Source organism: Dendrobates tinctorius, unplaced genomic scaffold (assembly GCF_039654945.1).
Source record: "Dendrobates tinctorius isolate UK_male_01 unplaced genomic scaffold, ASM3965494v1 ptg000156l, whole genome shotgun sequence".
NCBI lineage: Eukaryota > Metazoa > Chordata > Amphibia > Anura > Dendrobatidae > Dendrobates > Dendrobates tinctorius.
This window is the reverse complement of record NW_027361823.1, coordinates 32,558,726-32,583,815: the sequence shown is the minus strand read 5'-3', so window position 1 is coordinate 32,583,815 and position 25,090 is coordinate 32,558,726. Positions and strand designations below refer to the sequence as shown.

The 25,090-nt window shown below is 40.4% G+C and overlaps 1 protein-coding gene across 3 annotated transcripts in view; it reads right to left on the bottom strand.

Annotated features, from left to right (window-relative positions):
- The window catches only part of STYK1 (serine/threonine/tyrosine kinase 1), a 77,387-nt gene extending 54,359 nt beyond the window's left edge, over positions 1–23,028 (bottom strand). For 2 of the 3 annotated variants that reach the window (XM_073548318.1, XM_073548319.1), the window contains exon 1: positions 22,784–23,028. The gene's annotated coding sequence lies outside the window, so the exon portion shown is untranslated. The remainder of the gene's footprint in view (positions 1–22,783) is intronic. The other variant, XM_073548317.1, reaches the window with a different exon arrangement.
- Between the last annotated feature and the right edge of the window lie 2,062 nt (positions 23,029–25,090).

Sequence of the window (25,090 nt, the reverse complement as noted above, 5' to 3'; positions counted from 1 at the left end):
TGCTTTTCACCCTCAGACCAATGGGCAGATGGAGAGAACAAACCAGACCTTGGAGTCGTATTTGAGATGTTTTATTTCCGCTGATCAGGATGATTGGGTTTCATTTTTGCCCTTGGTCGAATTTGCTTTAAATAATAGAGCTAGTTCTGCCACTTTGATGTCACCTTTTTTTTGTAACTTTGAGTTTCATCCTCGATTTTCTTCAGGGCAGGTGGAGCCTTCTGCCTGCCCAGGTGTTGACACTGTGGTGGAGAGAATGCACCAGATCTGGGACCAAGTGGTGGATAAGTTATCTCTCTCCCAGGAAAAGGCCCAGCGGTTTTCCAACCGACATAGGACCATTGGTCCCCAGTTTAAGGTTGGTGATATGGTTTGGTTATCATCAAAAAATATCGCTATGAAGGTGGCTTCTCCTAAGTTTAAGCCTAGATTTATTGGACCTTACAAGATTTTGGAGATTATTAATCCGGTCTCTTTTCGTTTGGCTCTTCCTGTCACATTTAAAATCCATAATGTGTTTCATAAGTCCTTGTTGAAGAGGTTTGTTGAACCAGTAGTTCCTGTGGTGGCACCTCCGGACCCTGTATTGGTTGAAGGTAACATGGAATATGAGGTAGAGAAGATACTGGATTCCCGTCTGGCTAGACGGAGACTCCAGCATTTGGTTAAGTGGAAGGGTTATGGTCAGGAGGATAATTCCTGGGTCTCTGCCTCTGATATTCATGCCAAAAGATTGGTGCGTGCCTTTCATCGGGCTCACCCTGATCGCCCTGGTGGCGTGGATGAGGGTTCGGTGACCCCTCCTCAAGGGGGAGGTACTGTTGTGAGTTCATTTTCCCCTTCACCATTGAGGTCTGATGAACTCCCTCTTCTGGTGAAGGAAGGTAGTGAGGCTGATTACCAAGCATCTGGGCAGGATGATGATGACTGGGTGACGGGAATTGCTGACTGGATATAAGGCAGCCGACACCATTCTGCCTTGCTGGTGATCTCTCTGAGGGATTCTAGGAGACCAGTCTGATTCCTGCTCCTCAAAAGATAAGTTTTCTGCTCTGCTTTTTGCATTTGTGTTTTGGTTTTGTTTTTCCTTGTTTTTCTGGATTTCTGCCATTCCCTGCTGGGGTGTGCTGAATTCCTTTTCCTCTGTCTTCAGAAAATACCTGAGTACTGATATAGTCTTTTTGAAGCCTAGCGTCTTCAGGGCTTTTTTCCCTATCAGCTGTTGGCTCTTGTTTTGATAGGGTTTTGGCGGATTACAGACAGCAGCTTTTCTATCCTGTCCTATGTAGTTAGCTTGGGCCCCATCGTTTGCTCAGCCTATCTTTCTATCTGTGTGTGTGTGTTTTTTCATCTTGCTTCACCGTCATTATATGTTGGGGGCTGCCTATTGCTTTGGGGTCTGCTCTGGGGCAGTTTAGATTTCCCTTTCTGTCTTTAGGCTATGTAGTTCTCCGGCTGTGATCGAGGGGTCTAGGGCACCGTAGGAACCCCCCACGGCTACTGCTAGTTGTTGTTGATAGGTTCAGGGGTCTGTAATCCGATAGCTGCCAACTTCTCTGGTTTTCTGGACTTAGCTAGTATTTCTGTTTTTGCCTCCTACGGTGACTCATTCATAACATGGAACTCTCCTCTGCGCTGAAGCTGCACCGCCATCTTGCACCAGTCCTGGTACCTCCCTGGATCTTCTGCTGGTAACACAGATACGCCACAGCGCTCCCAGTTTGTAATCCACAGGTGGGTAATTTGTAATCCACAGGTGTTTGTAATCCAAGCAGTGTAGTCCAAGTCTTTCTCCATTCTTTAGGGCAGGCCTGCCACAGAAGATGACGTATTAGCGGCGGCGATCCTGCCGACTACGCCAAGTGTAGGGTCGGTGGGCCGAGCTGGGGGGTGGTCCCTCGATATACCGCGTAGTGACGTACAGACACACGATGAGGCAAGTTTCGGGTACAACAGGTCCAAGTTTATTCTCTTGCCATCCACCTGACGGCCTCCGAAGTACACCGCACTTCAATTCATTTTGCTTCACTTCACTTATAGGCCCCCCGTTTCCAGGGCCGCTTCCCGCACACCGTACTTTACACTGGGGATGTACATTTACGCACCATCCCCTCTTCACTCTTCGACACTCCTGTCAGATCTGTCACTGTGGCCGCCTTAGGCCCGTAAACCAACAGCACTTATACTGATCAGTCGTCTCTCTCTCAATACGGTATGCTTTATCTCAGTGCCTCGTCTATACTGCGGTACTCTGGAGTCAGGACCACCCCCCTGACTTTCTCTCTCCTCAGTCCCCCTGGTTCGGTTTTCCTCACAGTGCACAAACTGTCGTAGTCCTCCTGTCATTGGAGCTCCCTCTGGGGAATGGAACTTTCTGGAACCCTCCTGTCAAATTTATATCATTCCCGGTTCCCTGTAACTCCACCCCCATGACCAACGGTTTCCTAAGCCCTAAGCTGATGTCAAGTCGTTTGCTCACACTCCTCCCTGCCCTCTAATGGTCAACCCAAGGTACTGCACGTCCACTACACTTTCTTAGCTGTTTCCCCACTGTAGTAACTGACACCTGTCTAAACTGTGCAAACCTTCCTTTCTCTATTCTGACAAGTCCGTCCATCCGTCAGGTCACCTTCCCTACAAGGTAACTCCAGACAAGGGGGTTATGGAACGGCAGACACATCTGCCATTGGAACAAACTGTTGGTACATGTTGTGTTCTGTGAAAATTGGTTAACTGGTGGGCATATGGTCACCCACGGTAATTGGACGAAGTGAGAGGTCCGGTGTGTTTAGTAACTTTGAGTGGAAGCCATATAAAATGTGATGTAATGAACTGTTCGTGGTGTGGTTTAGGAGTCTAAATAAACCAGAATAGATTGTTTAAGCAAGAAACCGTTACTGTATGCCTTAATCCGGTTGCCAAGCGAGTGTCCCCCAACACATGCAGTAAGCGATGTCTTACAATGTGTTTAGAACTTTACGAGTATCTTCTCACATAACATACATGACAAACCTGAACCCCAAATAAGAAGGCTGAAAAATTAAGTAATTCTTACGTATATCACTCAACGTTGTTGATATCAATGGGGGGTATAATCTGACATGGAATGGTATGAAATGGCCTAGGCCAATTTATACCCTGGAGTATAAATTGACATAGACCATAATAGATTTGGGGTATAATCATGCTTAGGCCGCTTTAACCACAAATTTAGGCTGGACTCAGGGTAAACTATGGCTTATTACAATGGGAGAGCTGGTGCCGACACTGCTAGACATCACCAGCAATGAAGGTTAGTATAAGTCCTGTTGTTTTACTGGGGGGAAACAGGGATACAGAAGGGCTTGTCCGAGTATTAGACAACCCCTTTAAAGAAAACAATTTTAAAAAAAAGTTTTTACTTTTTAAAAAACAATATATATAAAAATCTAAATTGCCCATCTTTCCCCATTAAAAATAAACAAACTAAGAAAAAAAATAATCAAGCTTGGGATCATCATCATTGTACTGACTTAAAGAATCCTGCTTCCAGGCCATTTTTAACACATAATGAACACCATAAAAATAACCCCCCCTCAAAAAAAAAACAATAGAGATTGCATTTTTTTCAGCATTTTCTCCCATTTGGATTTTTTCCAGTGTCTTTAGTACTTTTACAATCATACAGTTATGTTGTAAAAATAAAAAGGTTACAGCTCTTATAAAAAGAGGAGGGAAAAATAAATATCAATATAGTACAGTGCTGTGCAAATTAATTGGGACAAAGCATTTTTTTAAGTAAAATCGTAAGTTGGTTACCGGTCTGTGATTCAAACCAGTTCTAACTGCTTTGAACAGGCACTCACAAACTGGTTTGAATCACTGACCGGTAACCAACTTACAATTTTACTTAAAAAAAATGCTTTGTCCCAATTAATTTGCACAGCACTGTAAGTATAAAAACAAACTTGCTACAGATGAGAGGGGTTAAAAGGTTTGTCCGAAACTAACAGTGAAATTTATATTATATGTCTAAATGTTTTTCTGTGTCCACTGCATCTTTCACTGAAATGAGACGTCATCAAAGGGTGGTGATAGAAACAGGGAGAGTGACAGCTGCGCTGCCCCACAGCACCGCCCCACAGCGCCGCCCCGATGGTGATTGAAACCACTCATAATCATCAGGGGGCAATGCATCTGTCACTCTCCCTGTTTCCATCACCACCCTTTGATGACGTCTCATTTCTGTGAATGAGGCAACTTGGACAGAAGATACGGGCCGATGGAGACAGAAGAAGCGTGGTGACGTTATAGAAGCTGTGATGGTGAAATAAGCGGTGATCAGTGACTGCAGCGCCGCCCCCTGATGACCCTTCGCTTTAGGATTAAAGTAAAGTAGTGGGAGTGACAGCAGCCCCAAAACCCTGATGACATCCTGTCTGACAATCCTCAGTGCACGCTGGGAGACTCAAAGGAACTTACATCGGAAGTAAGAGAATAAAACAGACAGGAAGTTACAGTAGAGAAGGAACAATAGGAAATTTTTAGTTGACGTACATTACAAACGTGGTTAGGTTATCAAAATTAAATAGTTAGACACATATTTGAAATTCACTGCTAGTTTTGGACAATGTCTTTAGGGCTTAAAAACTAAAGCTACTTTTTAAAAGTAGACAAAATGTAACAAGTACGGTAACATTATAACTACGGTTAGAAGACCTCGCCCACATGAAGCGATATCTCATTTGGAGCCATAAATAAAGAAGACTGTATAGGTGTGGACTCGGGCCTGATGACAAGCCGGGCTCGTGTTACCTTTATAAACAGCTCATGTGTCCCAACCATTCAGGATGTGTTGAAGTCACCGTGTAGACAAGGACAGACAATCTAATAACTCCTTCCACCGCTTGTTATGTTTAATTCACTACGTAGGTAGCGTCTCCAGGAGCCGATCAGTTTACACCATGTTACAAGCATTAACCATAAAGGTCAATCAATCTAACAAGTTGCAATGTCATAGTTATCTATGTATGCTAATCCAATGGAAATTAGATTTGCTGTTTTACATTTTATCCTTCTGTGATACATTTCTCATATTTAAATGTATAGAAGCCAATAAAGGAAAAGTTCTTCTACCAACCACCCCCAATGAAGCTGTTGGCGGGTGTCTTGGTCAATGAGCTCTGATTAATTTTATCACAAATTATAACTTTTATTTCTCTGATCTGGTCAAATAACTCAGTAGATTCCATGGATACTTATTTAAACTTATTAGTTATGTCTTTGCTCATGTTATCAAACTTTGCAGACCACAGGAAGTTGAGCTACAGAAACAGAAGAGCATGAGTGAGTTACTCTGTTTAAGTAACCTCCATAGAAAAGAATGGGAGTTATAGACACAGTGTAGCTCAGCCCTATTTGTCTGCATCCATAGCCTAAACCTCTTTTGTCTGCGCTTGTGCAGAGCTATTCCCTTCTCAGCACAAAGGCCCTATAGCTACTTATACTGCTCATGCCTCATACTACTACTGACATTTACTGTCTCGGCTCACCGTTCCTGCTAGTTTTCTAGCATATTGTTTTACATATGCCTTGATCAGTTGTAGGATGTATAAAAGAAAGGTTTTCCTTTTATATGAACTCTCTTTGTAGTTTGATAGCTTAGTGCCACGGTCACGGGTTTGTTAGGTGTGACAAACAGTCATCTTGTATCTGGCTGTAGAAAATATTTGGGTTTAGCTCAAGCACCTTGTTGATTTTTGTAGCTCTGCTATGGAGTGATATCGTTCTCCCTCTAGGACCCAATAGTTGCCTCCACCTTCTGCTGCTAATCACACTCCTGTGCTGAAGGTTTAAATACATTCAATTGCTGCAGCATGGTGCGGATGTTAGCTGATACTTGCTTCAGTCTTGTTGGAAGTTCTAACAGTCAGTTAGTGTCTTCCCTGAGGACCCTTGGAGGATTGCTGGTGTGACATCTTGGTGGTCTTTTCAAGTTAAGTGTTTCCACCCATCCATCTACCCTCTCTGTCTTTAGTTTTATTGGGGACTGACTAGTGCACACCCCATCCCCTCCCTATATAGGGCCTATCGCTAGGGTCAGGCAGGGATTAGGTTCCTGGTCAGCGATAGGTGTACAACCTGTATAGGGACATTTAGGGCTAACAGAGTGATTTGATTTTAAAGCTGCCTAGAGGTCTCCACTCTCCTCTTCCCTACTGTTTGGGCTCCCCCTTCCTTCTTCCCATTGTTGTGCACTTACTTATCCTTCACCCAGCGTGGCAGCTAAATACATATATGTATATATATATATATATATATATATATATATATATACAGTAAGCGTGTATGTCCAGATGATTGTCAGTCACTGATTGGACAATCCACTGATAGCATCACCCACCAGATCAAAAATCTCAAAAAGAAGAGAGGTTTAAAGGGGCTTTCCCACAAACAAAGTTAATTTTAATCAACATTTTAATCCATAGATCTTTGAATAATAAGTTCCCCAATTGGATGTGTTTAAAAATAAAGTCCCTGTGCTGAGATAATCTTATAAATGTACCCCTGCTGTGTACTGTGTAATGTCTGTGTCTGACCATACAGGAACATGGTCTGATCATTCCACAGCTCCTGGGCAACAGAGAACGCAATGGAGAGCATACAGACATTACAGCACTGGACCACAGCTGATACTTTCTTTGAGGTAAAACAGGCAGTGAAATGTTTTCTTCCCAGAAAGAATCAGCTCTGATCCCGTGATATGTCTGTATACTTTTTTGCGTCCTCCCCTGCCCAGGAGGTGTTGTGTGATCAGACCATGTCCCTGTATGGTCATACACGGCCATTACACAGCACACAGCAGCGACACATTTATAAGATTATCTCAGCACAGGAACATTTTTTAACACATCAATTGTGGAACTTTTCTTTGTTCCAAGATCTATTAATTAAAATATACTTTGTGGGAAAACTCCTTTAAATGATTAAAAAACAGGTCATATTGACTCTTTTCTTACTAAACTACTATATATACTCGAGTATAAGCCGAGATTTTAAGCCCATTTTTTGGGGCGAGTGTCAGAGATTATACTTACCCCCTCCTGGCGCATGGTCTCTGCAGACCCTGCTTCATCCATGGACTCGGCGCCCCAGCTCTTCCAGCGTTCAGTGGTCACATGGTACTGTTCATTAAAGTCATGAATATGCACATATTCATGACTTTAATGAGCGGTATCACGTGACGGCTGAAACCTGGAAGATCTGTGGCACCGAGACATGGAAGAAGCAGGGGCTGCACAGACCGTGTGCCAGGAGAGGGCAAGTATGATGGGGGGGCAGTGCAGTATTCACCTGTCTCCGTTCCACCGCTGTGCGCTGCTCTGTCCTCCGCGTCCTCAGCAATATATGGGCCATATTTATCTATGGAGCATCTTCTTGGGCCACCATTAACCCTAGTGCAGCATTTTATGGGGGGTATTTATCTATGGAGCATCTTTTTGGACCGTCATTAACCCTTGTGCAGCACCACCCTCGGCTTATACTCGAGTAAATAAGTTTTCCAAGTTTTTTGTGGCAAAATTAGGGGGTCTCGGCTTATACTCGAGTCAGCTTATACTCGAGTGTATAAGGTATATATCCATCTGCTCAGCTCTATAACATAGTGCCTGTAGATAGGACTGCATTTTCATGGTGACAGGTTTCCTTTAAACTCTAAATTAATAATCTAGAAAAACAAAACAATAATCCAGCACTTGTTTCTACTTCAGCACTGCAACATTATGAAAAATGGTTAAAGATTAAATAAACAGTAATTAAATGTTCCATCTTTATTACATTTAATTACTGCTCAACTCCAATCCCCTGCTCTTTCTATTCCATACTCTTCTCCTTAGAGTTGTTCATGCTGGGCTCTCTATGACGTTTGTGAAAATCGTACATAACGCTATTAAAAATCTTCTTGGTATTTACATGTGACTGGTCCGCTGTCCAAAACGAGCACTTCTCACTGTTTCATGACCCTCTTAGATTAAAATACATTGTTGTAGAGACACGAGGGTGAGTGGGTGCTCTCATCTTAAGAAAGACAGTCTGGCCAATGGACGCCAGCACCCACTGTCCCTCGTGTCACCACACTTGGTGGCAGCAGTGGGATGACCCTATGCTCCTGTCCTCCAAGATTGGCATCACAATAATCAATTCAAGAGTCAACGTTTAGGCTCATGTGAACAATGGCCTATGTCTCTTGACCCACCGAAGAAAAACACATCTATAGTCTATGTCTCCTGGACTAGTGACAATATAAGTCTGGCATAAGTAAAGTGAAATGCTGTGATGTCACAATGGTCTTCTCATTCAATACTGAGGATTTGGGTTAGTCTGTTTTTAACGTACATGTTCTATCCCTGGTTTTCATCAATGAAAAAACGCGATTTTCAATCTACAGAGCTGATCACTTTCTCTGTTTTCGAAAAACACACATTCAATTTGCTGCCTGTGTGCTGTCTGTTGCAATGGATAGGAGAAGCTTTGCGATTTGTTTATTTTTCATAAATTAAAATCACTGATGGTAAAAGCTGACACACTGACCAAACACTGATGAACCTCGGATCTTAAACACTGATGATATTTGGGCTATTTTTTGTGTACATGAGAATGAATGAGGCTTGATACCAATATTCTGGTTAAAATAAAGCAAATAAATTGCTAGTTATTGAGCATGCAAGTAAAAAAAAAAAAAATGAAAAAAATGGAAGTGACCTCATTTACCTAATAGGTGCAGAAAACGTGGAACATCAAAAACTCACAAAATACTCATGGTGGGAATGTAGTCTATAAAAAAAGTCTTGCTAGAAATCAGTTCTCATGTTTGTCCTAGATGTTCTACTTATGAGAAAACAGTGTTGTATTGGACCTATAAGAAGGCATATACAAGCCAGGAGACTAGCTTCTCTGCAAGAGAAATTGACATGCTGCGGTCTGGAAAGAAGCGCCGCATGTCCGTCTCTGCGAGTGGCTGTGGACGCATAGTGGATTTCTTGAAATCCCATCCACTCTGCTGTAACATCTGGCCTCTGTGAGTTTGACCTTGCTTAAATATGCAGCGTCAAACCCGCAGCATTTGCTGATCGTGGCCAATATTAGATAATATTAGAAAATAAAGTTTCAGCAGTTTCACGTTTCGGCAGAGTCCAGCATGGTCATGTCAAGTGTGAAGTTTTCCACCATGGCAAGGATCCAGTTTGCTGCCCTAGCCCTGTATCTAAATACCATGGGCCTAGCAGTGCTAGTATCATCTTCCTTTACAGGAATTCAGGCACATCATTTCCTTAATGTTGGCATAATCCTCTATAAATTGTGCAATATCCAACAATCACATTGTCTCTTTGTGAATAAGTACTGTATAACATAACATTACTTTTTTGAGTTTTAATTACAATCTATGAACGGAGCTCAATTATTCCGCACATGATCACACACAAAGTGTAGTGAGAACATAATACAAGTAGATCTGAATGGGCTTTGTCTATTTACCAACGATACACAAGATTATATATTATGGTAGACTGAGGAGCTTGGACTTGTCAGCAATACTTCCATTAAAGCCTCATTCAGACGCCTGTGTTGCACGTACGAGTTTTATCCTTCTTTTTCACGGATACAACACATACCCTTTATAATCTATGGTGCAATTCACATGACCATTTTTTTTTACGGACCACTTGTATATGTAAAAGTCACGGTGATATGTCTGTTTTTTTTCCGGTATCTCGGATGAAAAGTGCCAATTCAAGTCTAGGGGTCCGTGTAAACCATGTACAGATCACGGCTGTCATCCTTGTGCTGTCCGTATTTAACGTTGCAAAGTATAGCAGAAGTTTTGTAATTTATTTATCCATCCGTGAAAAACACTGATGACTCTGATGGTAAAAACAGACACACGGATGACACACTGTTCCATATCACTGGTGATGACACTAGTACCATATTTTTACCTTCTTTGATTGTTTCTACTGTACGTCTGGTCCAACATGCTGAACAGCAACAGATGAGCTGGCATTTACTCTAAGCTACATACCACTATTTTTAGTCTATTACTTTTGGTTCCTAGTCTTTTACTTTATATTATTTATTCCTTTTTGTAACATAGCAAAAGAGTAAGATACAGTCCTTGCAGTTCCTTAACTTATGTCTTTATGGTATTTTTTCTTTTTATTTGGTGTTTTTTTACATTTTGACAAAGCAAAATATGTTAGATGAAACAATAGATTACATAGAGAACACAGGGATGCCTTATTTTCCTGATTCTCTCTGTAACAAGCGAGTAAGTGGCCATCAATATGCATTGCACGTGTATATAATATATCCAGATCCCATCACTGTACTGAAAATACCAGAAATACATCTAAATGCCACATCCAGCACCTTCTAAGGGGTAGAAACACGCCGGTATTGACCAAAGTGCCCACAGAGCTCCAAGAACCATTGCGGTTGAGGAAGAAAAGATGATGTTGGCGGCAATGATCATGTAAGTAAAGGATCAAGTAGCACTGCTGCTCCAAGCTCTCAGAAGACATTTCGCCTGTAGAGGACTATCCTTTGATGACAAGCAGTGACACGATATGCACATTACCATTTGACAACGAGAAGAGCAAAAATAAAATGCTGGCGGCCCAATTTTTGCATTTAGCAGGCACCGGTTGTATGGTGTGCTGCACTCTTCTCCTACTTGGGTGAGTTGAGGCTAGACTTTGTTGAAGAGGTGGCTGCTGCGCCATGAGGAACAGAGGCTGCACCAAAAAGGTCAAATGCATCAGCCTGCTGTAAAAGGCTCGCTCCTAGCCAGGTAGCAGGCTAAAGTGTAGCCTAGAGCTAAAGACCAGCAGCAGAGGTGTACCAAGGCATTGCAGTTGGGAGATAGAGTCTCCTTATCTGCTAGCAGGGAAAAGAGGTGTAGTGTTAAAGACAAGTCACATATGTCAGGAGGAGCTGCTTATGTTTTGCCAACATTTGTAAACTAAGTGGGAGCCTCTTCACCTAGCATGATGGTTAGCAGATAAACAACAAAACCGAACCAGTGAAAATAGCTCGTCGGAAGAAGAGAACCAAAAATTACTTAAAATCAAAAAGTTTTTATTATACACAAAATTATTAAAAGTAGCTAATGACAGTAGAACACAGAAAGTACCCTGTAGGGGGAACCCCAGCACTATCCAAAGAATTAGTTTACCTTTTACAATCAAGGTACCTAGGTATAGTATATACATAACCTATACCTAGGTACCTTTTAAAAGATCACCCACTATGATAATAAATATAGTAGAAGATACCAATATAATGTTATATGCAAGTGGCTATAAATAACACATTATAAGGTGCTGTGTAGTGCCAAGTATAGGAGATGTAGAGAGCAGCGGCAGATTAAGATAATTATGCCTGGTAAGGGGCTATCAAAGTAGAGCAAAGTGTTAGTGACTGTAATAGTACATTGTAAAAAGTCACCTTACCTAGTGCAAAGTAGGGCCGCAAGAAAAGAGGATAGTCCTGGTGCTCCCCCTCACCCCGACGCGCGTTTTGCCCTGAGCTTCTTCCGGGGGCTATATTTATTATCATTATTATGCATTATTATGTATAGTGGGTGATCTTTTACAAGGTACCTAGGTATACAGTGCTGTGCAAATTAATTGGGACAAAGCATTTTTTTAAGTAAAATCGTAAGTTGGTTACCAGTCAGTGATTCAAACCAGTTTTAACTGCTTTGAACAGGTGTGAGTGCCTGTTCAAAGCAGTTAAAACTTGTTTGAATCACTGACTGGTAACCAACTTACGATTTTACTTAAAAAAATGCTTTGTCCCAATTAATTTGCACAGCACTGTAGGTTATGTATATACTATTGCAAACTAATTCTTTGAATAGTGCTGGGGTTCCCTCTACAGGGTACTTTCTGTATTCTAATGCCATTAGCCACTTTTAATAATTTTGTGTATATTGTAATAAAATCCTTTTGACTTTAAGTAACTTTTGGTTCTCTTCTTCCAACCAGCTATTTTTACTAATTCAGTTTTGTAACTTACCTTTCTGAAGTGCCAGTATTGTCATTTTTGGACATAATCTAGATTTACTCATGATGGTTAGCAGGGCTGATGGACCAGAGTTTCCTCACCAGAAATACTGTGGATAAATTGACGCAGGAGGGATGGTCATGATCAGCCTGCAGTGGAATCGGATTTCCCATAAGGCCACTTAGACCATGGCCGAGGGAGGAGCAGCTAGGGGGCGTATATACAGAAGAAATAACAACCAAAATTTGCTAATTTTTCAGTGTTATTTTGAAAAGGCCATATAGAATGCCATTTTTTAATTTTACATAAATAATTCACATTAATAAAATAAATTGAGCAGTACATTTGCATTGTCCATCTTTACAGTTTGCGCTGTCTTGCTTGGTCACAGGGAAATAGCATTTGCTATCTGTTTCTCGCACACTCAATGTAAACTGTGTGTTGAATCAGCTTTAACAAGATCTGTCGACTTCAGTGAAACAATTGAAGCTTTTTCATGGACAAAATCACGAAGGAAGAAATTCTAGTTGGTATTTAAGACAACTTAAAGAAATTTAATGGAACATTTTAATTAGGTGTTAATGTTCTGCTATTTCATAAGTAGTGTATCCAACATGGCTAACTCTAACTGAGAAACCTGATGAACCAGTTACTGTATGTAATGTTGAAGCTATTTGCCCTTCTATGAAGAGATCGATAATGCATAAATTATATAGCAAAAGTTGTGTACTGCAAAGTCAAGTCACGTTGTCTGCCACTTCTGCTCCATCTCGTACCCTGCTTCTCTTTGGAAAACTTTACAACTTGACTATTAGTACATATAGATATTCATTCATGATTGACATATATAATTTACTTAAACACGTGCTGGAGACCAATAATTAAGGTGGCAAATATTTAAAGACTCACTGACATATTACTGAATATACCTACATATGAAAAGTGAGCATTTTGAAAATGTTACCCTGATGAAGATATACGTGAAACGCGCATCGGGGTACTGGGCAATGTGAATCACATGTTTCACTTATGAGCGGTGGGTATTATAATGGTCTTCTTTATTTGGCGTGTCTATTGTAAGTTTGCTACTAATGTGTTTGACCACTTTTGGGGTAGTTATTATAAATTAATTTGTTTATATTATAATCATGAAACTTTACTAAAAAAATTGTTCTATCATGTTTATTGAGATCAATTATAATCATGGATTGTTAAATTTTTGTATCAAGTCTGTTTAAATTGTCCCTCTTTATTGTACCCTTACTGCTTTATTGATATAGGTTATACTTTCATAATATACTATATTCTGCCATAGTGGGATTTACCATTGATGACACTCCCTTTTTGGGTTTTTATTAGTATGTTTTTTTTTACATTTTTTTAGTAATTGTGTGTTATTCACTTAGTGCTTAATACATTTTATATATATATATATGTGTATATGGTTATTTACTATTATTTTTTGCTTCAAGAGTAATTTATAGTTTTGTTTTTAAAGCAATAATACAGACATCTTTTTAAATGTTCTTCATCATGATGCATTTCAGACATGATACCATGATTTTATTAAAAAAAAGTCACCGTACTTCGCTAACAGTGAAAACTCTGAGGCTGTGAGGTGCCCATAGTTGTGGGGGAGGTGCAAATAAGGCTGAATGTGCACTGGGGGCGTGTCATGAATCTTGCACAGCTTCTTCCGAGTTTATTGACACGCCCGCAATGCACTTCCATCTTGATTTGCATATGGCTTGTTTGCAAAATTTCTAAAAACAATGTGTAATTTTTGTTAGGGTACAAGCACCTATACAGCTATATCACTTCAGTATGTAAAAATTTGCTGACTGGTTCCACATTCACTATTTGGTCAGTATTTTACCTCACTATTTGTAAGCCAAAACCAGGAGAGGGTGACAAATACAGAAGTGGTGACAGGTTTCTATTATACTTTTCCTTTGATTGTTCCACTCCTGATTTTGGTTTACAAATACTGATGTAAAATACTGACCAAATATTGAAAATGTGAACATGGCCTAGAAGAGTTTCTATTATACAGTACATTAGTGTCTAGTTGACATAGAAAATTTGGAGAAAGCTACATATGTCTGAACATTTCATCTGGGAAAAGGTATTGTTAGGCCGGGGTCACACTAACCGACGCAAAATACGGTCAGTATTTAACATGCGTAATACGGATGAATGACCTCTAAACAGTGCTCCGTATGTCATCCGTAATCAAGGTGTGGTCGCATATTTTGCGCATGTCAGCATCCGTATGTAATCCGTATGGCATCCGTATGGCGAGATTTTCTCGCAGGCTTGCAAAATGGACATATAATGGAGCCCTATGACAGGGTTTATAACAGAAACCAAAGAATAGATATAGACACATAGAATGCATATATATATATATAATATATATATGTATGTATTCTATGTGTATATATCTATTCATTCGTTTCTTTATTAAACCTGACAGTGTGAGTTTACTGTATAGCGCACTGAATTGCCGGCTTTGCTAAAAGACACCTGGTGCGTATTTCTCGCAAGTCACATGTGTGGTCCGTGTGTAATCCGTATTTTTTGCGCACCCATAGACTTGCATTGGCGTACTACGGGCGTAGTACACTGACAATCGCAGCATGCTGCAAGTGGCACGGACCGTAGAAGACGGATGAAAAATATACGGCTGGTGCGAGGGACCCCATAGAGAATCATTGGTCCGTGTCTAATGCGTGCTTTTAGCGCCTCTCACTCGGCCGTATTCCTCGCCAGTGTGACCCCGGCCTTAGGCTACAATCCCACAATGAGCTTTTCGTGACTTTTTTATGTTGCAGAGTTTCGGCACCATTTCTACCCCCTTGCCTTTTTTCTAAAATGCATAGCGTAAAAAAACTCACTAGAAACTCATTGTGGGAACATTGCCTTAAACAGCAAGCAATTAAATGAAAAAGCTGAGTCCACTGATTCAGGGGACTGCTCTCTGATCTTGGTGACCCTCTTGTATGACATCCATATGCCTCAATACAAAAATATTTCACATGCATATATTTCATAATGCATGTAAAAGCTGTAAATGACAATGACGGTACATGGCTGGTTCGTATTAACACATGACAAATATTTGAGGACAGGACTAGCAAGATTCTTCGGCAGGAATTTAGTGCACATGCCAAAGACTCAGATTATATTTGGTAAAAAAAAATACCTACATAGCCATTCTGGAGGAGGAAGCAATCATTAAAAATACTTGTATGAGAAAATGTATATTTACGCATAAATGTATATATGTATATATTTATACGTAAATAATAACATAGTATAATATATATATATATATATATATATATATATACACACACACACATATACACAGTTTTATAGATGGTCTAAATATATTCACCTTTGATGCCCCTTGTCAATATTTTAGGGTCCTCTGATGATTAATTGATTCATTTATAAAGAAGACAACAAAATATAGAGAAATGTCCATTTTTTATCTGAGTCACAGATAGAAATCTACCAAACAAGTCTATGGCTCGGATTCATCATTATTATCTCTTCCCGTTTCTGGAGATATGTCCTCCTTTTTTAGTAGCTTAAGGCTATGTGCGCACGTTGCGGATTTACTTGTGGAAATTTCTGCGCGGTTTCTGCATCTCTCTGTGGGTTTTTTTGTGCGGATTTCATGCGTTTTTTTGTGCGGATTTACATGTGGATTTGTATGTGAACTTGTTTGCGGATTTGTTAGCTATATAAAGATACATTATTTTTAAAAAATGATGTCATTTTCAAGTCCAACCTAATTGTTGATATGCTTCAACCAAGATGGGCACTATTCTAGATTCTCCACCCACAAACATCTCCTTCTTCTGACATCATGTCCTTTAACAAAACTGCTGCATTTTTGGCTCCAAATCTGCATCAGATCTGCATTAAATCTGCATTAAATCCGCAGCAAATCCACAAACCTTTTTACATCTGCGCTTTTGACTGCCTCAATGGAAGTCGAAGGGTGAAAAACACTGCGGATCTGCAAAAAGAATTGGCATGCTGCAGAAAATAAAACGCTACAATTAAGGATGGAATTTTCCGCATCATGTGCACAATTCTGTATTCTCATTGATTAACATTGCTTTAGTAATCCTTTGCATTTTTGTGCATTTCCACGTAGAAAAAAACGCTGCAGAAACGCAACAAATCCCCATCGTGTGCACATAGCCTAAGTCTTTTCTTCTTTTTCCTCGACAACTTTAATGTGGGAGCCCGGCTTTATTAGCGGGGGGCCCCTGACTGGCCATCTAATGTTGCTGTTGGAATGATTTGCCCGTCCTTTTTTCCTTGGTGCACAACTGAGGGGTTAATAGTGTTTCCCCTTACCTTCAGGGTAGATGTCAGCGGGTGGGGTCAGCGGGTGGGGTCGCTTCCGGATCCAGGGTTTCCCTTTCAGAGGATATAAAAAAGGGGTGGGGTAAGCTGCCCGACCTCTTTGGACCACTGGGAGCGAGAGCTTCCAATCCTCCCTCCCTTTTTTGTGGTTGTTACAGTTAAAGAAGTTGATGTTATTATTGTTTGTTTTCAATGATTGATGCAAGTCGCAGCGGTTGGCGGAAAAAAGAGCAAGACTGGGTAACATGTGCTGGAAGTCTGGTGACATATCCCCACCTTTTCCGATGGTGTACATGGAGAGATGCGACCTTACCCCTCCAACTATGGGTATGATAAAAGTAGAGAGTTGTTGTATTTGGTTACTCTCCAATAAAAGTTGTGTTTTTTGTTTGAATTTAGTGCTTTTTTTTGCGCCAGAGGGAAAAAGGTGGCAGGTTGTTAAGGTATGGGCAGTCTTATCCCGATTTTTTAGACAGATTCATGAAACACAACTTTTACTCAATTTTGCATTTTTTTAGGTCTCTTTCACTCCAGTCTTTCCCTGGTGTAAAGTACCTGGAAGAGTTTTCAATTTTGCACTATTTTTGTAAATTTTTAAAGATTTGTGACTTTTTGTGCTAAAAAGTCATAAACACTGGCAAAAGAACAAACATAGCATTTTTAGATGTTTCACAAAATTCATGAACTGCATACAAAATTTTGAAGAATTTGCATCAAAATATGTCAGGAAATATCACAAGACCTTAAAGTGATTGCAATAAATCGCAAAAGATGAATAAGGTCCTGAGTGTCCACGAATATCATGGACATCACACGGAGGCCATCCACCTGCAAGCTGCATGTGAAGTTTTAGGCTAAGTGCACAAGTACCGGAACTCTCGCGGAAATTACCGCGAGAATTCCGGAATTCCAGTCCGCGGGAAAATCGCATTTTAAATTCCCGCGATTTTCCCGCGGAAAAACTAGCATTTTGCAAGCGTATTTAGCTTGCAAAATGCTAGCGTTCTCCAAGCGATCTGTAGCATCGCTTGGAGAAATGATTGACAGGTTGGTCACACTCGTCAAACATAGTGTTTGACAAGTGTGACCAACTTTTTACTACTGAGGCTGCCTAAGCGGCATCAATAGTAAAAGATAGAATGTAAAAAAAAAAAAAAAAAAAATAGTGTTATTCTCACCCTCCGGCGTCCCGCGCATCTGTTCCCAGTAATCCTTTGCGAAAATGCCCGCGATGACGTCAGTTCTCGCGGGATCGCGACGTCTCGCGGTAATTCGCGATCCCGCGAGAACGGACGCCATCGCGGGCATTTTCGCAAAGGACTACTGGGAACGAGAGCGTGAAGAGAAGCAGGAAGACTGCGCGGGACGTCGGAGGGTGAGAATAACAATATTTTTTATTTTTAAATTCTATTTTTTGCAGGGATATGGTACCCAAAGCCCGGAGGACAGTCTCCTCTCCTCCGGACCGTGGGTACCATCCGCAAATGTTCTGCTTACTTTCCGCATGGTGGGCACAGCCACATGTGGAAAGTAAGCGGAACAATGCATTCCTATGGGTGCGGGATCGCCGCGATTCCGCAAATTAATGAGCATGCTGCGGTTTTTACCGCGAAGCGATTCCGCCACGGTAAAAACCGCAGCATTAGTACAGCATTGCGGAATCCCATAGGAATGCATGGGATGCTTATTTTTCGCGGCAAAATCGCGCGGTTAAAACCGCCGTGAAAAAAACGCCACGTGTGAACTCAGCCTTAATGTTGCTATAGGCAGAAGAAGCTCTGTAATTTTTTTTTTGCATATGATAAAATTACTGATGCCACTGAGGAAACACTAATAAAATTTGGCACACTGACCGAAGCTGATGAAAATATGATCCAATGCGCTAATTAAAATCTGATCCAAAACACTGATGAAAATTGGTCTGAATGGGCTTAAATGCTTACAACACTTTTTGTTCAAGACTTCGGGGAGGGGAGGTAATTATAACTTCACAGTTTTAGGTGAGCCTTATGGCAGGTGTATAATTGGATAATTGGAGGGGGCTCTCGCTCCCTGACCGCACTCTAAGGCTGTGTTCACACGTTGCGTTTTTTTCACTTTTTTACCAAATGCTTAAAAAACGCTTAAAAGAAGCTTCCCATTCATTTGAATGAATTACACAATTTCTGTGCATATTGATGCCTTTTTTTCCGTGAAAATACAGCATTGTGGAAAAAAAACGCAGCATGCTCATTAATTTTGCAGTAAATTCATCATTTCTTGCTATTTTCTATGAGTCTGGGGATGTGCGGAAAAAAAGCGCATAAAAAACACGCGTCTTTTGCGCAAAAAACGTGCATTTTTTGGGAAGAAGTCCTGTTTTCATGCAGAAATTTTCTGCATACGTGTGCACATAGCCTTATAGAAACTAAGCCAAAGGTCCATTTACATGGGCAGATATGCGGCAAATGAGTATTCATGAGAGCACTTTCCCGATCATTAGCTCTTGTAAACATGTGGCCGACCAACCAACGAGTTTTCTTTCATCGGCTGCTTGATCTCCATGCCGGCCTGAACAATCCATTGTTGTCAGTAGCACATTGCCCCACATAGACAGGGGATGTGCTGCCAACAATTTGAATTCTGTATAACCTCTGAGGATATGTGCACACGTTGCGGATTCGTGTGCGGAATTTTCTGCGCGGAATCTGCTATTTTTGGCAGAATCCGCAGGTCCAAATCCACGCGCTTTATCTGCGGGTTTCCTGCGGATTTTGTGCGGATTTGGCCTGTATTTTTACAGCTGTAGATTCCTTTAATGGAATGGGTGTAAAAACGCTGCGGAATCCGCACAAAGAACTGACAAACTGCGGAAAATAAACTGCTTCGTTTCCGCAGCATGTGCACAGCGGTTTTTATTTCCCATAGATTTACATTGTACTGTAAATCACTAAGAAATCTGCAGCGGATCCGCAGCGGCAAATCCGCAACGTGTGCACATACCCTGAAGAACCCAGTCAATGTTCATATTTGTTCTTGCCTACATTTCTTTCAAGAGCCATATTTTTTAACATTTCTGTCGACATAGCCACGTGAGGACTTGTTTTTTTTTTCAGAACAAGGTGTAGTTTTAATGACATTTCTCGCTTTACAATTTAATGTACTGAAAAAATGGAAACAAAATTCCATGTTGGATGAAATAAAGAAAAAAAACACAAGTCTGACATTGCTTTTTTTTTTGTTTTACGCTCATTTTCCAATAAAAATAATCTGCCAACATGATTCTCCAGAAGCATACAATTACGTCAATACCAAACATACTGTTTCCTTATTATATTAGTGGCTGACTCAAATTGTCACCATGTTCCAACATCCACACTTTTTATTTTTTCATCAATGGAGCTACATGTACCTGTAGTTTTGAATTGCTACCATTTTAGGGTACATACATTTTTATCAGTTTGTATTCTTTTTTTTTTTTTTGGCTATTTTGGGGGGGAGGTGCTGTTACTGAAAAACAACAATTCTAGCAGCCTGGTATTTTTTATTTTTTTCATCATTAATATGATACAAATAATTTTATTTTGTGATAGATGGGGCTTTTATGGACATGACAATACCTAATTTGACTTTTTTTAAATGTGAAAAGAAGGGTCATTGAAACATTAAGATTTTCTTATTTAATATTTTTGTAAAATATTTTTCAACTTTCACTTTATTTTTTAGTCCTGCCAAGAAAATTTGAAACTGCAAACATTTTATCGCTTGCGCTATATACTTCAATACTGTGCTCTCCAGATCTTGTTAGGTCTCAACACTAATTTTTCACTTGACTCAAATGTTCTGGAAAGAACAAGAAACTTCAAGGGGTGTGGAGATACCACCTATTTTACTCTCAGTTTTCAGTCTGAGACAATGTAGAACGTGTTTTTTTTAAGCTCCTTTCGCTAGGTGTTGGTGCAATGTAGTGGCCATTGTGACCCAGTATGACCCAGGACCATGGATGTTTTGCCTTATAGCATGGGTGTTGTGTAGAGATGAGCGAATTTGTTCGGATTTTGTCCCGAATTTGATTTTGACATATTCGAGCCATATTCAAACAATATTTGTGCAGAATGTATGTCTTTTGATCGGTTCCGAACATATCCGGTAATTTCTATTTCCATTGACTCTAATGACATTCAGCATTTCGTTAATTTCTACTCCCATTGACTCTATTCGAGTTTGATCATATTCGGAACCGAGTCTAAACAAATTTGCTCATCTCTAGTGCTGTAGGCCTTCTTCGTCCCTTCCAACCTCCCTTCCATCTCACAGAGCTGGACACCACACTTTTAAGGTTTGGGGCCCACTAAGAGGTTTGCCCTGATGTGGAAGTGGTCTTCATACATAACTTAGCCACAATAGATCAATGTACACTATGAGTTTTGGATGCTTGGTCTATGTCTTTTTTTCTCTACAGATAATGCTAGTATCTCGAGAAGTCAGGGTCAAAGAGTCAGCAGAACACAACTTCATTTAAAGCTGATTTGGAGCCCATTATAGGGACCATTAAAGTCCAAATTGGTAGTGGGTCCCGGGTTAGCTCAGTATGACCCTGCATGGCCACCCTGTATTTGCCTATGTTTTCAGACTTACGTCTATTCAACAAATGTTTATATTTTCAGAACCATGAGCTCAAGTCCTGCATAGCACCTTATGAACTGTTTTATCCCTGCAATGAGGCAAAGAAGCTCTATATTCTAGACAACACCTTGAAAATTAAACATTGCCTTTGACGCAAAAGACTAAATGTGGCTTAAAGGGAGTCTGTCACCCCATTTTAGCCCTATCAGCTGCCGGCACCGCCATCAGGGGCTTATCTACAGCATTGTGTAATGCTGTAAATAAGCCACTGATGAAGCCTGAATGATAAGAAAAACAAGTTAGATTATACTTACCCTGGCGTCCGGTCCGATGGGTGTCGCAGTCTGGTCCGGCGCCTCCCATCTTCATACGATGCCATCCTCCTTCTTACTTCTGCCGCGGCTCTGGCGCAGGCGTACTTTATCTGCCCTGTTGAGGGCAGAGTAATGTACAGCACTGCGCAGGAGCAGGAGCTCTCTGACCTTTCCTGGCGCCTGCAGGGCAGAGAAAGTACGCCTGCGACGGACAGGACCGCGACACCCAATGCCCCCGGTGAGTATAATCTAACTTGTTTTTCTTATCTTTCATGTTACATCGGGTGCTTATCTACAGCATTACAGAATGCTGTAGATAAGCCCCTTTTGGCGGTGCCAGCAGCTGATAGGGCTAAAATGACCTGACAGATTCCATTTAATAAAGCCAACGGCGCACAGGTTACAATATACAGGGGATACAGAAGAAGCAGCTCATTATACACTTCATTATCGCATGAACATCGCCATCTACAAGTTCATGAGAGTCCGCTAAAACATAATAATGAAACCTAGGAACTAAACCAAAAATAACCAGATTCTGTATCATTCTGTTATTATGTACCGTCATGCTGAGATATTGTAATATAGGGCTAAATATGTAAAGTTATACACAAACCTCATCTATTATTAGCTGCATTATCATAACAATTAAAGTTCTTACATCGTTACATATCAAATATATTTTTTCGCACATGTATTTACAGGAGTTGGTTAGACACATATAAAACATTCATTCAAGGTGATGCACATGAATAAATCTCTTACTAGCATAGATATCCATATTACACAAGGTGCCAGAGCCACGTGATTCTCTTTTTAGGTCTGGTATAAATAAATTTATAATTATCATTATGGACAAAATCAGAATGAAAACTGTTTCTATAGACTTTTTACAATTGACTAGATCATTTTTTTTATTTTATTTTTCTTTATTCTATCTTGTGTGTCTTGCTCCCTAGATGAAAGACTGATCTGACTTCCTTCATAAATAATGGATTATATAACACAAAACTTCTAAAGCTCCTTTGAACATTTCACTATTTTGTCTAATGGTTTCAAGTTATCAACCCTATGACAACTCCTTGATCTTTGAAAACGAGCCCAAGAATTACACTTCTCTCCGATCATTTGATACAAAATATCTGATGAAAACAGAATAGTAACTACAATTACAAAAAGGTACAAAAAGTTAAAAACGACGAGTTTCAAAATATAAGAAAAACTATAAATCAGGACAAATGCTGATACAATAAAAGCAGACTATAAGTTATACAATAAAGTTTTTAGATTGTCGCGGCCACTTATAAACTGTATTGTGAAGGTTTCACTGTTGTGATCCATAAAACCTATGGCGGGTACAGTATCTGCTCGTTTCTAAGCTACGCTATACCTTCTTTGAGCTACATAATATTTCTCGATACAGACCAGTCACTTACTTTTTTGTAGCCTTTGTCGTTTCCTTGTGTACATGTTTAGCTGGATATCCCCTACATCTGAGCGATTGCCCATAAACGATTTCTGTGTGTCTTCTTCTGTGACTCTCTCAACTGGTAGAACTCTTCAGACAGACAGGAAGGTCTCAGGATACACGTCTGTGATCAGATTTCCACTGACTTCACACCTGTCTGACGGGTCTTTCTGGCTCTGATGTGTACTGAATGAATCCCCACCCCTGCTCAGTGTGTAGTAGGGCAGGCAATCTCCTGAGCACACAGGGTGCAGCTGCAGTGTAGCAACATGTATGATGGACGCACAAGAAACACATAGCACCTGCCAGCGACCTAAAGCGGGATGACTGACAAATAGGACAACACATAGCGCCATATTCCGCTCTGCTGTCCATACATGTGACGTTATGGAATGTAACAAGGTTGTCTGAAAATAATCTATGTATATAAAGCAATTGTAGCATATCCAAAGGTTTACAAATACTGTTATTTTTAGAAATTTATGAATTCAGATGAGTAAGGCGGCATTCACCCATCCTTTTCTGTTTTTACATATATGTCATCCATTTTCCTCTGTTTTGCATCTGTTTTGAAATTAATTTTTATCTCATCCATTTTTAAAAACTGAGAAGATAATTGGTGTAAACTTTTATTTTCCATTAACTCCTAGAAATGTATGACATAAAAACAGATGGAAAAAAAACAGATATCGTTAGTTCATCTGAATCTCCATAGAATTAGATGGTCGAGAATTATCCGCAAAAACAGATGAGAATAAGACACGAACTCACGTCAAGGTTATTATTATTATTTATTATTATTATTTATTGTTATAGCACCATTTATTCCATGGCGCTTTACATGTAAGGAGGGGTGTACATAATAAACACAAGTACAATAATGTTAAACAATACAAGTCATAACTGGTACAGGAGGAGAGAGGACCCTGCCCGCGAAGGCTCACAATCTACAAGGGATGGGTGAGAATACAGTAGGCGAGGGCAGAGCTGGTCATGCAGCGGTTTGGTCGATCAGTGGTTACTGCAGGTTATAGGCTTGTCGGAAGAGGTGGGTCTTCAGGCTCTTTTTGAAGGTTTCGATGGTAGGTGAGAGTCTGATATGTTGTGGTAGAGAGTTCCAGAGTAGGGGTGATGCGCGAGAGAGGTTAAAGGGAACCTGTCACATCGAAAGAGCGCTATTTACCAGCAGGTTTATTCTGCAGGTAAATAGTGTTAGAAAGATGCCCGGATAACGTATTGAAAGCCTGGCTCCCTGGAAAAAATGAACTTTATTCGTCCCGAGAGCTGCCGACTTTCAGTCATACAGGTATGCCAGCGCAGCTACAGTCATGGCGCACACCACTCAGTGCAGCGCCTGTAAGCACTCCCCAGCACTTTGACTGACAGGTGGCTCTGCACTGATGCACTGCAGAGCCGTGCTGGCAAACCTGTATGACTGAAAGGTAATGGGAAGAATAAAATTAATTTTCTCTCATGAGCCGTGCTTTCAGTACAGAGAACAGATACTGTACCTTTCTAAGGGTGCAGTCAGATAGCATCGCAGAGCACTGGCCAGTGGCTCTCCTGACCTGAACAGGACAGCTGACAGTGGACCCTGACAACCTGGGGCCCTTGTGAAAAGAATGTGTCTAGGCCTCCCTCCTTTTATGGCGACAAAGATACAGGTATATATATAGATTTAGCCACACACATTTATATCTTATGATGGATCATGGGAAAGCTTCTTTTCTAATGGAGGAGCTGATGGACTGGTTTTCTGGTCACTGGCTGCTGCATCAGCAGTCATTTTATATCTAACAAGAGAGGACTATGTAATAAAAGAGGGCGCTGTGATTAACCCCTTTACCCCCAAGGGTGCTTTGCACATTCATGACCGGGCCAATTTTTACAATTTTGACCACTGTCCCTTTATGAGATAACTCGGTGATTCTGACATTGTTTTCTCGTGACATATTGTACTTCATGTTAGTGGTAAAATTTCATTCATATAACTTGCGTTTATTTGTGAAAAAAATGGAAATTTGGCGAAAATTTTGAAAATTTCGCAATTTTCCAAATTTGAATTTTTATGCCCTTAAATCACAGAGATATGGCACACAAAAAACTTAAGTAACATTTCACATATGTTTACTTTACATCAGCACAATTTTGGAACCAAAATTTTTTTTTGTTAGAAAATTATAAGGGTTAAAAGTTGACCAGCGATTTCTCATTTTTGCAACACCATTTTATTTTTACGGACTACATCACATTTGAAGTCACTTTCAGTGGTCTA